The following is a 14,470-nucleotide window of genomic DNA, read 5'->3' as shown; positions in this document are numbered from 1 at the left end:
CTTGGGGAGGCTCCAGGGCCCATTCATGGCCTGGAAGCCACCAAAGCCACCAGACCTGAGGGGGAGATAATGCCCGACTGACCAGATGGCAGATGCCCAACTGATCAGAGGAGTTGTCCATGCCCTTCCTCCTCTACCACTATCTCGACCTACATAAAATCCCAGAACACCCATCAAGCCCAAAGAGGAGCACGAAAACCCTAAGACTGACACCAGCCAGGCAGAGTAGAAGCTTGATGGAGAAGCTCCATTAACAGAAAGGGAAGAAAGGGAATTCCTCTCTGACACTAGCTCTGTGGGCTGGGCTCACACCCTGGACTACCGCAGACTGGGATGCAGCACGGAGACTCTCTCCTGCACCCCGAGACCAGAGAGCAGCCAAGGTGGGTGATTCTCAGAGCTTTCTTACTTGTGCCTCCTCACACGCTTGGCCGGTTAACAGGTGTTGCACCAAGAAAGAGCTCTGTCATCAATTAGCTTGAAAAATGTTGGGTTAAAGAAAGTCAAAAATTTTTTTAACTGCAGGACTTCTCAGAGTCTTTTCTTGTGACTCTTCAAGAGGGAGTCTGGCAGGTTCAAAGCACTTTTGTGTTTTTGAGAGATATCTAATAGGAAAGACAGTCTTCTTCATTTTACAGCTGAGGGGAAGCGGCTCAGCCAAGGTCCCAGGGGGGGTCAGTGAACAACTGGCCAGGGCTGATTCAGCAGCACCAGACAGCTTCTGCCATTGCTAGGTCACAGTTCTGGCTAGGTTCCAACTCGTGGTGCCAGAGCACTGGGCAATTTCATCCTGTGTCGAAGCAGCCTCTGGTCACTGCCTTATCCAGCTCTCTCAGAAACTGTATGTATTTGAGCCCCTGGTTGGGTACATGTCTGGGATATGGGTGGTGAGCACAAAAGATGATCAGAGAAAAGATGTGCTCCCCGCCTGGGGTGTAGGGACAGAGCAGCAGGGAAAGGCTGTGAATCTAGGCTGTGTCCAGGGTCCATCTGGCGGTGGGTTCCATCTGCACAGCGAGGCACCTGCAGTTTTCCCCTCAATCTGTTGAATGTAAATCAGCTGCAACCCCTCCCAGCCCCGTGGCCTGCACCTCGGGTCTCAGGAGACCAGGTGGGTGGCTGGGGTCTAGGCTCCTAGCATCCCATGAGGCACTGCCCACCAGTGCGCACAGAGCAGTGGAAGGCCTGCCTGGCCTTGGGATGAGGTATCAACTACGGGATGGCCCGAGTCTTCTAGATCTGGCCTTGGCCAAACCCTTGGTCCTGATCTCCTGCCCCCCTCCGCCACACACCCAAGGCCAGCTCTCCAGCCTCCCAGCATCACTCAGGCCCTTCCTTTTTCCTGGACATACTTATTCATTGCCTGGTCAGCTCCTCCTGCTCCTCCTTCAAGGTTCCACTGAGGTGTCACCTCCTCCAGGAAGCCATCCCTGACTTCCCCAGCCCAAGTCAGGTGGTGTTCATTCTGTGTGTCTCATTTGTCCTGCCCAACATCTAGCAGAGCACTTGAGAGGCTGAACCCCAGGGCCAGACAGTCTGGGTTTGAATCTTGACCCTGCTGGACACCAGCGGAAGGCCTTGGTAGCAATTCATGAAACTCCTCTGTGCCTCTGTGTTCTCTGTGTAAGAGTGGATGAGAACATTGCCCATCTCACAGGTGGTTATGAACATGAAGTGAGGGAGCACAGTTACGTTCTTAGAGCAGATTCTTGGCACACAGCAAGTCCTCAATATAGGCCGTGGAGGATGAACATCATGGCCCATATTGCACTGCATGGCGACTGCACTCCTCTGTCTTCCCCATCCTCTGAAACCTCCCAGGCGATGGGAAGCCCAGCAATAGCCAAAGGCGGAGTGAGAGGAACGTAAAAGCCAAAGAAAGCCCATGGGCCCTTAGGAAGACACTGAAGGACGAGGAGGATGCAGGCAGGTAGAGAGGAAGGAGGGAGGCTCTGGGAAGCAGCTGGAACAGGGTGATGGTGCACAGAGCAGGAGAGGAGATGCAGATGGTCAGCAAACACAGGAAATGTCCATTCTCCCAAAAATCAGAAAAACAACTGAACAATGAAAAATTCCCAGCTCATAATTATAGAATAGTCCATACAAAGAAAAACACTAAAACGAAAATAAAGATAATATTTTAAAATTTTTTTGTGTAGCTGGCATTACACTGAGGACACAATTGGACCAGGACACATTATGGAACACAAATAAATAAAATTATGTCACCTCTTTCCTAAACAGTATGTATCTCCTTTTTAATAAACAGAGCTGGGGCCAGGCACGGTGGCTCATGCCTGTAATCCCAGCACTTTGGGAGGCCGAGGCGGGCGAATCACGAGGTCAGGAGCTCAAGACCATCCTGGCTAACATGTGAAACCCTGTCTCTACTAAAAATACAAAAAAAAAAAAAAAAAACAGCCGGGCGTGGTAGCAGGCGCCTGTGGTCCCAGTTACTTGGGAGGCTGAGGCAGGTGAATGGCCTGAACCCAGGAGGCGGAGCTTGCAGTGAGCCCAGATGGCGCCACTGCACTCCAGCCTGGGCGACAGAGCGAGACTCCATCTCAAAAATAAATAAATAAAACAGAGCTACAAATATTCTAAGCAAAATATTATATGAATAAAGCCACCTATGAAAACACAGTAGATCAATACTAAATGGAATATACACCAAAATGCAAGGTCCTTAACATTCAAAATGAATCGTGTAAGTCATCCCATTAGCAGAAAAATACAGGAGAAAACAGTAAGATCATTTAGCTGAAAAGTTTTTTAAAGCATTTAATAAAATTTAAAATTGAACCACAAACACACAAAAAAACTTGAGTAAAATATAAAAACAGGACGGGCCAGGCACGATGGCTCACACCTGTAATCCCAGCACTTTGGGAGGCCAAGACGGGCGGATCACCTGAGGTCGGGAGTTCGAGACCAGCCTGACCAACATGGAGAAACCCCATCTCTACTAAAAATACAAAATTAGCCGAGCGTGGTGGCACATGCCTGTAATCCCAGCTACTCGGGGAGTTGAGGTAGAATCGCTTGAAGCCGGGAGGCAGAGGTTGCGGTGAGCCAAGGTTGCGCCATTGCACTCCAGCCTGGGTAACAAGAGTGAAACTCTGTCTCAAAAAAATTAAAAATAATAAAAAAAAGAAGGCAACTTCCGGCCAGGCATGGTGGCTCACACCTGTAATCCCAGCAGTTTGAGAGGCCGAGGCGGGGGGATCACCTGAGGTCAGGAATTCAAGACCAGCCTGGCCAACATGGTGAAACCCTGTCTCTACTAAAAATACAAAAATTATCCAGGCATGGTGGTGGGTGCCTGTAATCCCAGCTACTCAGGAAGCTGAGGCAGGAGAATCGCTTGAACCTGGGAAGTGGAGGTTGCAGTGAGCTGAGATCGAGCCATTGCACTCCAGCCTGGGCGAGAAGAGCGAGACTCCATCTCAAAAAAAAAAAAAAGAAAAGCAACTTCCTTAATTTGATGAAATCTGATGAAGTCTAATACTAGCCAATAACAAACAACATAATTAATAGAGAATTATGGGAAGCTTTTTCCACCAGTGCAGGACCAGAAGACGATGCCTGCTATCACTCTTTAATCAGCATTGTAGTGGAGAAACAATACAGTAAGAAATAAAAAGGCATTAGGATTAATTTTTAAACCAAAAAAATTGTCATTGTGTGTATATGACATTATTACATGCCTATACAATCCCTGAAAACCCCAAAACTGTTACAATTAATAACTTACTGGATACATTATTGTTATCAACCAGATTACTATATACTAGTATGAAACCAATAGAAAATAATGATCAAACTAGAGAACAAGTATCTATGACAAAAATGAGCCAATAAAGGATCAATTTGCAGATTTAAGATAAATCCTTCAAATCAATATTTAAAAAGGACCCTACAAAAACACGCACAAAATGAGCAAAGCATATGAAGAAAAGGCACAGAAGCCAATAAACATTTGCTAAATTCTACCTCACATGAAACCCGCCACTGCAAGTTCCAGGTGAGAGGATCCCTGCAGAAACACGGCAGGGCAGGATCCCAGGAGGCAGGACCACTGGGGAAGTGATGGAGCCCCTGCAGTGGGAAGGGTCTCAGGCCCAAGAGGGCCAGGTGGCTCCAGACCTCCTGCTCCAGCTTCCCCTTACTCTCCACACCAGGCACAGCCCCACATGAGTGCCCCGATGCAGGCAGGATTCTGACTGGCCATGTCTTCTCTGCCACTGTGCAGCCTGCTGAATGGCAGCCTCCTTGCCCATTACATCAGGCTTCCCTTTCATGGGTCACCTTCTCCCTCCCAACACAATGCCAGAATCCACCCCAGGAGGATAGGGACCGGGAACCAAACTGTGGCACCATGAGTGGAGACCCTGGAGGCGGACATGGGTGTAGGCACAGAGTGGAAACATGCTAGGCCTGGCCTACGGGTGACAAGCACAGAGGATGGGGACATTCAAGGGCAGACATGGGCTGCACGCACAGGAGAGAAGACCTGGGCTACAGTCACAGGGGATCCAGACAAAAAGGGAGCTCGCTGGCTACAGCTGCATGGCAGAGAGGCACACCAGGGACAGACATGGGTACAGGTGCAGGACAGAGGAGTAGGTGAAGTTTGGTGTGGGCAGGGGGCACAGAGATAAAGACACCTGAAGGTAGATGTGGCTGTAAGCTGAAGGGTGGAGTCACAAGAGTCCTAATGTGGGCTGCATGGACAAGGGCTGGAGACACAGGAAGACAGGCATGGGAAGCAGGCACACTCAATGACAGGCCTCTGCTGCAGTAACAACAGATGGAGATACCCAACGAAAGAGACTGGCTGCAGGTACAAACACTGGGGATAGGAGTTTTGGGCATAGTCTCCTGGGAGAAATGATCCAGAAAAAGGACAGAAATGGGCTGAAGGCACAGGGGAAGGAGACACACGAGTGCAGACATGGCCCAAAAAGCGTGGATGAAAACACTGACTGTGGACATGGATTAGGGGGACAGAGAATGTAGCAAACATAAGCTGGCATGGGCAGAAGCTCAGGGGACAGACGACAAAAACATCGGAATGGGCTGCAAACACAGGGATTGAGTCACTGGAGGACTGCTATTGCCTGAAGGCTAAGGAGATGACAACATTCAAGGCAAGCAATGTGCTGCAAGCACACAGGATAGAGACTCACACAGCTGGCAGGGGCTGTAGGAGCAAGAAATGGAGAGGCATAAAGTGCAGGCAGAGGACAGACCAGGTGACAGTACACAAGGGCAGACGTGGGCTTCGGTCTTTACGGGATGGTGATACTGGTGAGAAGATACAGGCTTTAGGCACAAGGATGGAGACACACAAGGCCTGGCATGGCTGTAGGCGATACAGGGTGGAGACACTGGGAGGTCAACGCGGTTGCGGACACAGGGTTTGGAAACATCTGACGGAAAATGTGGGCTGTCAGATAAATCCCTGCTTAGAGAGAAATTTACAGCCTTAAGGGAATGTGTTAGAATAGAAAAAGAGATTGACAATCAATCACTTAAATTTCCTTCTCAAGAACTAAAAACACAAAATGAAAGAATGCAGAATTAAAGTAATGAAGAGCAGACATCAATGAAATAGGAAAAAAAATGCAACAGAAACAAATCAAGGATAAAAGTTGGCTTATAAGGCCGGGCGCGGTGGCTCACACCTGTAATCCCAGCACTTTGGGAGGCTGAGGTGGGCGGATCATGAGGTCAGGAGATAGAGACCATCCTGGCTAACACGGTGAAACCCCGTGTCTACTAAAAATACAAAAAATTAGCTGGGTGTGGTGGCAGGCACCTGTAGTCCCAGCTACTCGGGAGGCTGAGGTAGGAGAATGGTGTGAACCCAGGAGGTGGAGCTTACAGTGAGCCGAGACTCCACCACTGCACTCCAGCCTGGGCAACAGAGCAAGACTCCTTCTCAAAAAAAAAAAAAAGTTGGTTTATAAATATTAATATACTTAATAAACCACTGTGAAACTAATTAAGGCAAAGAGAAAAGACACAAAAGACCACTATCAGGAATCAAAACAGAAGCCTGCTCTACAGAGCAGTGTATTAAGACACTAGGAGGGTTCTGTGAAATACTTAGAACTAGAAGTTTGACAACAGAGATTCAAATAACATCACATTGAAAAATAAACTTCCTAGGCCGAACACGGTGGCTCACGACTGTAATCCCAGTACTTTGGGAGGTTGAGGCGGGTGGATCACTTGAGGCCAGGAGTTTGAGACCAGCCTGGCCAACATGCCGAAACCCCATCTCTACTAAAAAATACAGGCGGGCACGGTGGCTCACACCTGTAATCCCAGCACTTTGGGAGGCTGAGGCAGGTGGATCACGAGGTCAGGAGTTCGAGATCAGCCTGGCCAACATAGTGAAACTCCGTGTCTACTAGAAACACAAAAATTAGCGGTGCATGGTGGCACGCACCTGTAATCCCAGCTACTCAGGAGGCTGAGGCTGGAGAAATGCTTGAATCCGGGAGGCGGAAGTTGCAGTGAGCTGAGATCGTGCCACTGCACTCTAGCCTGGGAGACAGAGCAAGACTCTGTCCCCCTAAAAATAAAAATAAAAATAAAAATAAACTTACTAAAATGGACACAGAAATAACATAAAACAAGAAAACTCCTACATATACCAAAGGATTTGAATTATTAGAAGTCAAATCAGCCAACAAAAATATCGTTCCATATGGAAAATTCCATACCTAGACTAAAGAAATATTCCAAATATTCAAGGAAGAAAACACCTAAATTTCTCAGACTCTTCTAAAGAGAAGAAATAACAGGAAATATTTTTCAGTTTGTTTTGTGAAGCCAGCATTACGTTAGCACCACAATCTGAACAGAACATTAGAAAAAAAATTATAGGCCCTCTCTTTCATTAACAGAAATACAAATATTCTAAAAAAATATATGAATTAAACCACATATGAAAATGTAACACATGGATACCAAGTGGGATATACTAAAAAAGTCAGGATTGGTTAACATCCAAAAATAGCTCATGTAAAATATCCCATTTGCAGAAAAATAGGAGAAAAACATATGATTTACAGTATATGTAAATATACTGTACAGCAAGAAAGAAATGTGAAGTAAAATTAAGGTACAATGACCAGACTAAGAAACAACTATCTGCACTAGAAATGACCCCGTAAAGGATTAATTTATAGAATACCTTTTTAAATTCTTCAACGTAGGAACACAAATGACCCAAAAGAAAAGCCAGCACTGAAAATGAAGACAAAGACGCAAAGGCCAATAAATATTCACAAAACGTCGCTTCACTAACTTATTTCCAGTTCCAGATGACAGAAGGCCCTCAGGGACCCAGAAGGCAGGACCACAGGGAGGTGACAGCGCCAGCAGCAGGAGGGCGGGCCTCTGCCTTGGCCCAAGCCGGGCCACAGCTCCTGGCGGGCTGCGAGGGCCGGGAAGCCCGAGCAGCCTGGCGCTCCTGGCCCCTGCACACGCTTCCCTCCCTCCACCCCGTTCCTCTCTCTCTCTGTGCCTTGGGCCCCGTGGGATGCGCTCACATCCAGACTCACCAGGCCCGAGACGTTGGGAGAATGGAGAAGCGCTTGCGAGCCGAAAGTCCTCCAGGAACACGTGAAGGAAGCTTCCTCTGCACCTGGGACACCCTTCCCTGATGCTGGCCTCAAGGCAGGCGCGCCGCACACGCTTCCGGTCCATGACGCCCACAGCGCAGAGCAGCACGCGAGCCCAGCCTCCACGAAGAGAAAATGGCGGAATGGGCCTTCGCCTCCCTTTTATCATGGCTGTAAGCAACCGCTGTATCTTGTAAGCTTGGTTCTGATTGGGCGAGAAGGAACTTTTTTTGACAACTCTTATTGGATAACAGTCTCCATCTCTGACTGGATAATCTTAACTAATCAGAATTGGAGACTTATCCAATCTGTGTCATAGTATAGAGTCTGCTCTCATCCTATCAGAAAGAGGCTTCCAGGATATGTCATTTGAATACAGTCATTGTAAAAGGGAGGCAAAGATCTGCACCTGCCGTGGAGGTTGGGCTCATGTGCTCCTCTGCATTGGAGTTAGCCAAGGAGCGTGTGCAGAACACTTGCCTCGTAGGTCAGCCGTAGAGAAGGATGTACCAGGTGCAGGCGAAGTTTTGTTCATGTGCTCCTGGAGGATTTTTCCCGTGGCAAGCGCTTCTCCATCCTCCAGCATCCCAGGCCTGGTGAGTCTGGATGTGACCGCTTCCTATGGGGGCCCCAGGCACAGAAAGATGCAAAGGAGGGTGGATGGAAGGGGAACATGGGCAGGGCCCAGAGAGCATCAGGTTGCCTGTTTCACCAGGCACCCCTGCTCCGGTGCAAGGCAGAGGCCGGCCAGACCCCCACCCAGCGCTCCTCCTGGGCTCTGGCCCTGGCACCTAGACCCATCCCGCCATTCTCTGCAGCTCCACTGCCCGCAGGCAGGAGCTGCCGGCGTGGAACCTGCGTGCTGCAGTGAGCAGTGGAGGCAGTAGCCGCTGCTCCCTGGATTCCCGGGATGTTTTTCTTTGGCTTTTTTCTTTTTCTATTTTATTTTAGATTCAGAAGGTACACATGCTTGTTTGTTACATATATATCGCATGCACAATGGGGTGGGGGGTTGAGCTTCTAGCATACCCATCACCCAAATATTGGAGGTTGTACCCAGTAGGTACGTTTTCAACTCTTCCCCCAACTTTTTGAGTCCCCACAGTGTATTCTCTCCATCTTCATGTCCATGTGTACCCATTGTTCTCACTTAATACATGAGAACATGCAATATTTGGCTGTTTCTGCATTAATTCACGTAGGATAATGACCTTCAGCTGCATCTGTGTTGCTGCAAAGGACATGATTTTGTTCTTTTTTGTGACTGCCTAGTACTTTGTGGTGTATATGTACCACATTTTCTTTATTTAATGAACCGTTGGTGGATACTTACCTTGGTTCCATGACCTTGCTGTTGTAAGTTATGCTGCGATAAACATGGGAGTGCAGTGCCTTTTTATATAATGATTTCTTTCCCTTTGGGTAGATACCCAGTAGTGGGATTGCTGGGTCGAAAGGTAGTTGTACTTTTAGTTCTTTGAGATACCTCCCTACTTTTTCCATAGAAGTTGAACTAATTGACATTCCCACCAACAATGTATAAGCATTCCCATGTCTGGAAGAGTTTTCCTAGGTTTTCTCCTAGGATCTTTATAGTTTTAGGTCTTACATTTAGGTCTTTAATCCATCTCGAGTTAATTTTTGTACAGGTGAGTGAGAGGGGTCCGGTTTCATTCTTAAGCATATGGTCAGCCACTATTCCCAGAACCATTTAGTGAATAGGGTGTCCTTTCCACGTTAAGTTTTTTGAAGATCCATTGGCTGATTTTTTCCCTAGCATTATTTCTTGAGCAAAATCCTTCCGTAGAATGTTGATGGAAGTGGTCAACGTGATTATTTATGTATTGTTTCCAATCTTATGGAGTAAACATTCTCTACCCACTAACTTAGTTTAGGATGTTTATTGTAGGTTTTCTTAGATGCACTTGACCGGATTGTGGAAGTACTCTTCAATTTCTAGTTTGGTTAGAGTTTTAATCATATGATGGATTTAGCCAAATGCTTTTTTTCCTGTGTCAATCAGATTATCACATCCAAGTCTGGTGGTCAAACCTGTAGACGTGTATAGTCTTATTACACACTGGATCATGGGTCATTCTTATCTCTGCTTTGCCCATGCAGTGCACCAGCCTTCCTGTGCCCGTTGATGGACTGAGAGGAAGATGAACCCTTAGGATGCCTGCCGTGCTCACTGTTAAGGTAGGACTCATCCTTCTCCCATGAGCACCAGTGTTTCTCCTGCTTATCTCTCAGTGACCATTTCCTATCATTGGCCTGGACATTCTGGCACTTCAGTTCCCCAACTGAAGGTCTCACCCCACCAAGTTCTTTGCACGGAAGTAGGTCATGCCTACTGGGAACCTTAAAGCTCCCCAAACTCCTCCAGGTGGTCAGTACCTCATAATATCACCCAAGCAAGGCACAGAGGGCATCTGCCCAGTTAATAGAGCTTGTGTTCTGAAACCCACCATCTCACCTTTTAACTCACCAATGGCCCTTTCTCAAGGCCAGGGAAAGGAATGAAGGCTCATTGCTAAAAACCACAACCTCAACAAGGCTGTACTCCCTTTTAGAGTCCTCTTACCCAGCATTGTCATTGTCTTGGAAGAAGTTCAGAATGCTTCTCCTTCTTGGTTTTGTTACTGACCTGGCAAACATGTTCTATTGTGTCTATTTGTGAAGAAGATCAGGTGCAGTTCACCTTCAGATTTGAAGGCTGACAGTACACTGTTAGGAGGCATCTGATGGACTACCTCAACAATCCTCTGCTGGCTCAAGGTTGCATTGACTAGATCTAGCTACCCTCTGACTGCCACCTGATGTCCACTTGTGGCACTATGTGGATAATGTCCTTCTGCCCGATAACAAAGAGGGAGAGGTTCAATGGGCCCTCATATTGACAACTAACCACACAACTCAATGGGAATGAGCCATCGTCCCACATGATACAACAGCCTGCCATTTCCATCAAATTGTGGGGCTATATTTACTTATTTTTTTGGATGTAAAATGTTAGTTTTATAGGAAGAATGGAATTTAAAATGGCATTCTTTAAATGTAGAATATCCAAGTTCAACAGTCTGTACTCACTGATTTCCTCCAAAAACAGAAAAATTTAAGGGGCAGACCTGAACAAGTCACTAATTACTTGAAGCTATATGGTTTGCAAATGTTTTGCTCTTATTTCAGTACAGTTTCATATAATGAGATGGGATTTTTCCAAAACTGATACACTATAAATCTCAGTGAACATGCTAGTATCCTTTCAATAAATTTGCATTTCAATAATACGGACAATATCCAATTATTATATACAGAAGGCTAAGAAACAGAAGAAATTGCCAGACTATATTATTCAAAACATCAAGAAACTGATGTCTGACTAATGTATTCAATCCTTGTTCTGGAGATCAACATTGTGAATGCATGAATTTCTAAGGGAAAACTTTAAAATTATAATTTACTCATAAATTTTGATGTTGAGAAAATTAGTTTTTGGAATACATCTTTGATTTTTGTCACATAATAGAAGAAAAATTTCTAGCATACTAAATAGCATATGACATTATTTATGGCAAAACAAAATGATTCTAATTGATGTTTCCTTTAAAAAATCTAAAGAGTACTCATCCCTTGACCTTTCTGAATTCCCAAATATACTCCCTTAAATTAATAAAATTGAAAATGTAATTGTATCAGGAAAGAACTATTGTATTCTTATATTCTTTTCAACATTGTTAAGCTATTGTTACTTTTTTAAAATTTTAGTAGGTTTTTGGGGAACAGGTGGTGTTTGGTTACATGAATAAGTTCTTTAGTGGTGATTTCTGAGATTTTGGTGCACCCATCGCCCGAAGAGTCTATACTGTATTCAATGTGTGGTAGTCTTTTATCCCTCACCCTGCTGCCACCCTTTCCCCGCTGAGTCCAAATTGTGAGGCTATATTTAGAGTAAGGAAGGCAGACAAAATCTACAACCAGTCGGCCTCAGGCTCTTCACCCTCAGGGATCCCATCTCCACCAAGAAGACCCAGGGCATCATTGGTATCTTTGGCTTCTGGAGAAAACACATGCCAAACCTCCAGTAAGTTCCATTTTTCAGGTCACCTATGAGACATCCACCTTCATTCAGGCCCTTCTCCAGAAGAAGCTTTAAGGGCTGACTAGCAGGCAATCCAGGAAGCTCTTCTATTGGTCCTCTGGAGGAAGGATTTGCAGATGTAGGCTTTAGGTTTCAAGGACATCGCTTTTTGACACATAGAGGCTTTAGATTACCCAATCTAGGTCTCTTCTTCCAGTGGGCTTTTGGCATAAATCCTGTGTTTAATGTGTTTGACTCTCTTGAGACAGCTGGCTGCAGCTTACCTAGCCCTTTCTGAGATGGACACTGATGGGATCCAAGTCCATTACATTAAAAATAGATCCCCATTGTGCCTTGGATTTGGGAAACTCATCTTTGCAAACTGGGCACCACCACCGACCATCTCTTGCCAAATGGAAATGGTACTGACAGGACTGAGTCAAGCCCGAATGCTTAGGAGTTTCTGCGCCTCATGAGGATTTCAGTCTCTGGTCCTCAAGTGTGCCTGAGGAAGATCTCCAATAAACAGCTCCTACTCAGCCTTTGGTTAGTTGGGGCCCTTCCAGCAACTGGGGGGCCGTCACATTGCTGCAGCAGGGGTATGCCTGCTTCACTGATGGGGCATACAGAGGTGCCATCTGGGTAGCTACTAGGCGTCCTTCTGCTTCAGACACCCCCTTCCAGCTGCAGAGGAAGGGTCACTCAGCTCAGTGGACAGAAATTACAGGCATTGTCCTGGTTCTACCATCCAAGGCCATCCTGAAATCCACATCTTCACCAATTCTGGGGCCTTTGTTGATGGCTGTGGGTGGCGTCACACTGGATGACCATGACCAGGCACTGGGGTGGGGTTGCTTCCCTTTGGGGGTACATTGCTGATACTTAATAATTGTGCCACTTGTTCACCATGTGTCAGCCCACAGCAGTCACCAAGATGCTGCCTCTCAATATGACCAAAGGCAAACTGCCTTACCCACATCTCTACCCTTACAGCTGAGACTGTGGTACTTGGACTGGCTGGACCTCCTGGTCACACCTGACTTTGGGACATCTAAGCTAGGCCTGACTGTCAACTTGGATTTGCACATGGGGCTTCCTTGTCCCATCCAGCTCATTTGCTTGGGCCGTCCAATACTGGCTGCTTTGTTGATGAGACATCACTCTTTTTTCTTCCTTAGTCACATTTGGAGAGGTGACTACCCACGTGCCAAGTGGCAAGTCGATTTTATTGGCGTACTCCAGCAAGGAGCAGGCCTCACCAGCTATGCTCACTATTGTTGACACTTACTGTAGCCTGCTCCTTGCTTTTCTGTTGATGTTGACAGCCCAGAAGGTCTTCTTCCTACCTCAGTCCTGACCCCCTTGTGGAACCCCCATGTCATTCAGTCCAACCAAGGTACCCATTCTACAATTGAGGTCACCCAACAGTGGGCACTGGGGAATGGCATTCACCCGGGCATTTCACCTTCCATACCAGCAGACTGCAGTGGGCTAATGGAGAGAATGTGTGGGCTGTTGGAAAAACACCCCTTCTTTGTAAACAAGTTGGCCACTCCACTCCTTCTTGGCGCTAATGTCTGCCCCTGGTGCTGGCCCATATTAACAGCTGCCCACTGCTGCCACTACTCATCTCCACACCCAGGAGGCAAACCCGCCTTTCCGTCTTTCTGCATGGTTCTTTAGGCCAACCTGCCACCCCATTGTGGGTTAACTGGGCTTTGATGCTGCCACAGCCCTTGTCCTGGCCCTAGGAAAGGAATCCTTGAATCATGTTTTCCACTTACCTGTCTTCTCAGGGATGCTATCCATACCTCAGGGCCACCCACCATGGGCATTGGCATCTCAGGGTCTCTTCACCTCTCCCTGTCCGGTTACTGTTATAGGGATGGGCATGCCACCAACCACTCTGTATTTGATCCCACTTTGAGACATGGCAGCCACCGCCACCTTGCTGTCCCACTGGGGGTTCTGGAACCCGACTGCAGAATCAACCCTGCATGAGAGTGAGCTGACAGCTGGCAGACTAGAAAAATATCCTGGCAGATGCCCTGGGAAGCACATCACCCCCTTTAGTTTTATGGTGATAAGGTAACTTGGGCTGAATCACATTTCTGGCCTACAGGCAGACATACCCCATCCTGGTTATTGCCACTGCTGCCTTTGCTTTATGTTAGTGCTTCTCGTTCAGGGCCTCATCTCTATAGCCTGGGCAAACCTCCTGAGGATGACTGCCATGCAATGCTCTGGACTGGGAGCCTCCCTGTTGGTGTCCTCCACTGTATGGCCTGCTTACTACTAACTCCACATCGTCTACCACAAACCTCAGACCTGAAACTGCCCCTCCACTGCCAATAAGCACCCCCGGGGTCACTCGTACCAAAAATACACCTGATTAGTGAGGACAGGACCCTGCTCATCCTACTAAAATTCCATTTGATTAGCATCTCCAGTGTTGGAAGGAGTGCCCTGACTTCTGTTCCTACCACTGCTACTACTACTACTGTCAGCGAGCCTGTGAGCTGTGCTTCCACTCACAGCCCCAACTAGGAACTCTCGAATGGTGCCTCAGGCAGAGGCCATCCACTGGACCCAGTTCATCTCCCGGGGACCCAACTTCTTATGCTGCTTCTGGACTGGGCTGACTCAGGGTCCCATTGTCATTACACTGACTGGTTCTGACTGTGCTGCCTACAAGAGTCACTCCAGATTTGACCCCCTTTTCTCACCGTGCAGTGCCTCCACTGCTGGATTG

General features: G+C 47.2%; 1 long non-coding RNA gene across 1 annotated transcript in view; it reads left to right on the top strand.

Annotated features, from left to right (window-relative positions):
* The first annotated feature begins 8,018 nt into the window (after positions 1 to 8,018).
* The window catches only part of LOC129051218 (uncharacterized), a 31,791-nt gene continuing 25,339 nt past the window's right edge, over positions 8,019 to 14,470 (top strand). Inside the window, exons 1-2 of the long non-coding RNA XR_008515301.2 lie at positions 8,019 to 8,233; positions 9,759 to 9,836. This is a non-coding gene — a long non-coding RNA (uncharacterized LOC129051218). The remainder of the gene's footprint in view (positions 8,234 to 9,758; positions 9,837 to 14,470) is intronic.

The sequence above is a fragment of the Pongo abelii genome, chromosome 19, assembly GCF_028885655.2.
Source record: "Pongo abelii isolate AG06213 chromosome 19, NHGRI_mPonAbe1-v2.0_pri, whole genome shotgun sequence".
Classification (NCBI taxonomy): domain Eukaryota; kingdom Metazoa; phylum Chordata; class Mammalia; order Primates; family Hominidae; genus Pongo; species Pongo abelii.
The sequence above is the reverse complement of the archived record's forward strand: the minus strand, read 5'-3'. Positions and strand labels throughout refer to the sequence as shown.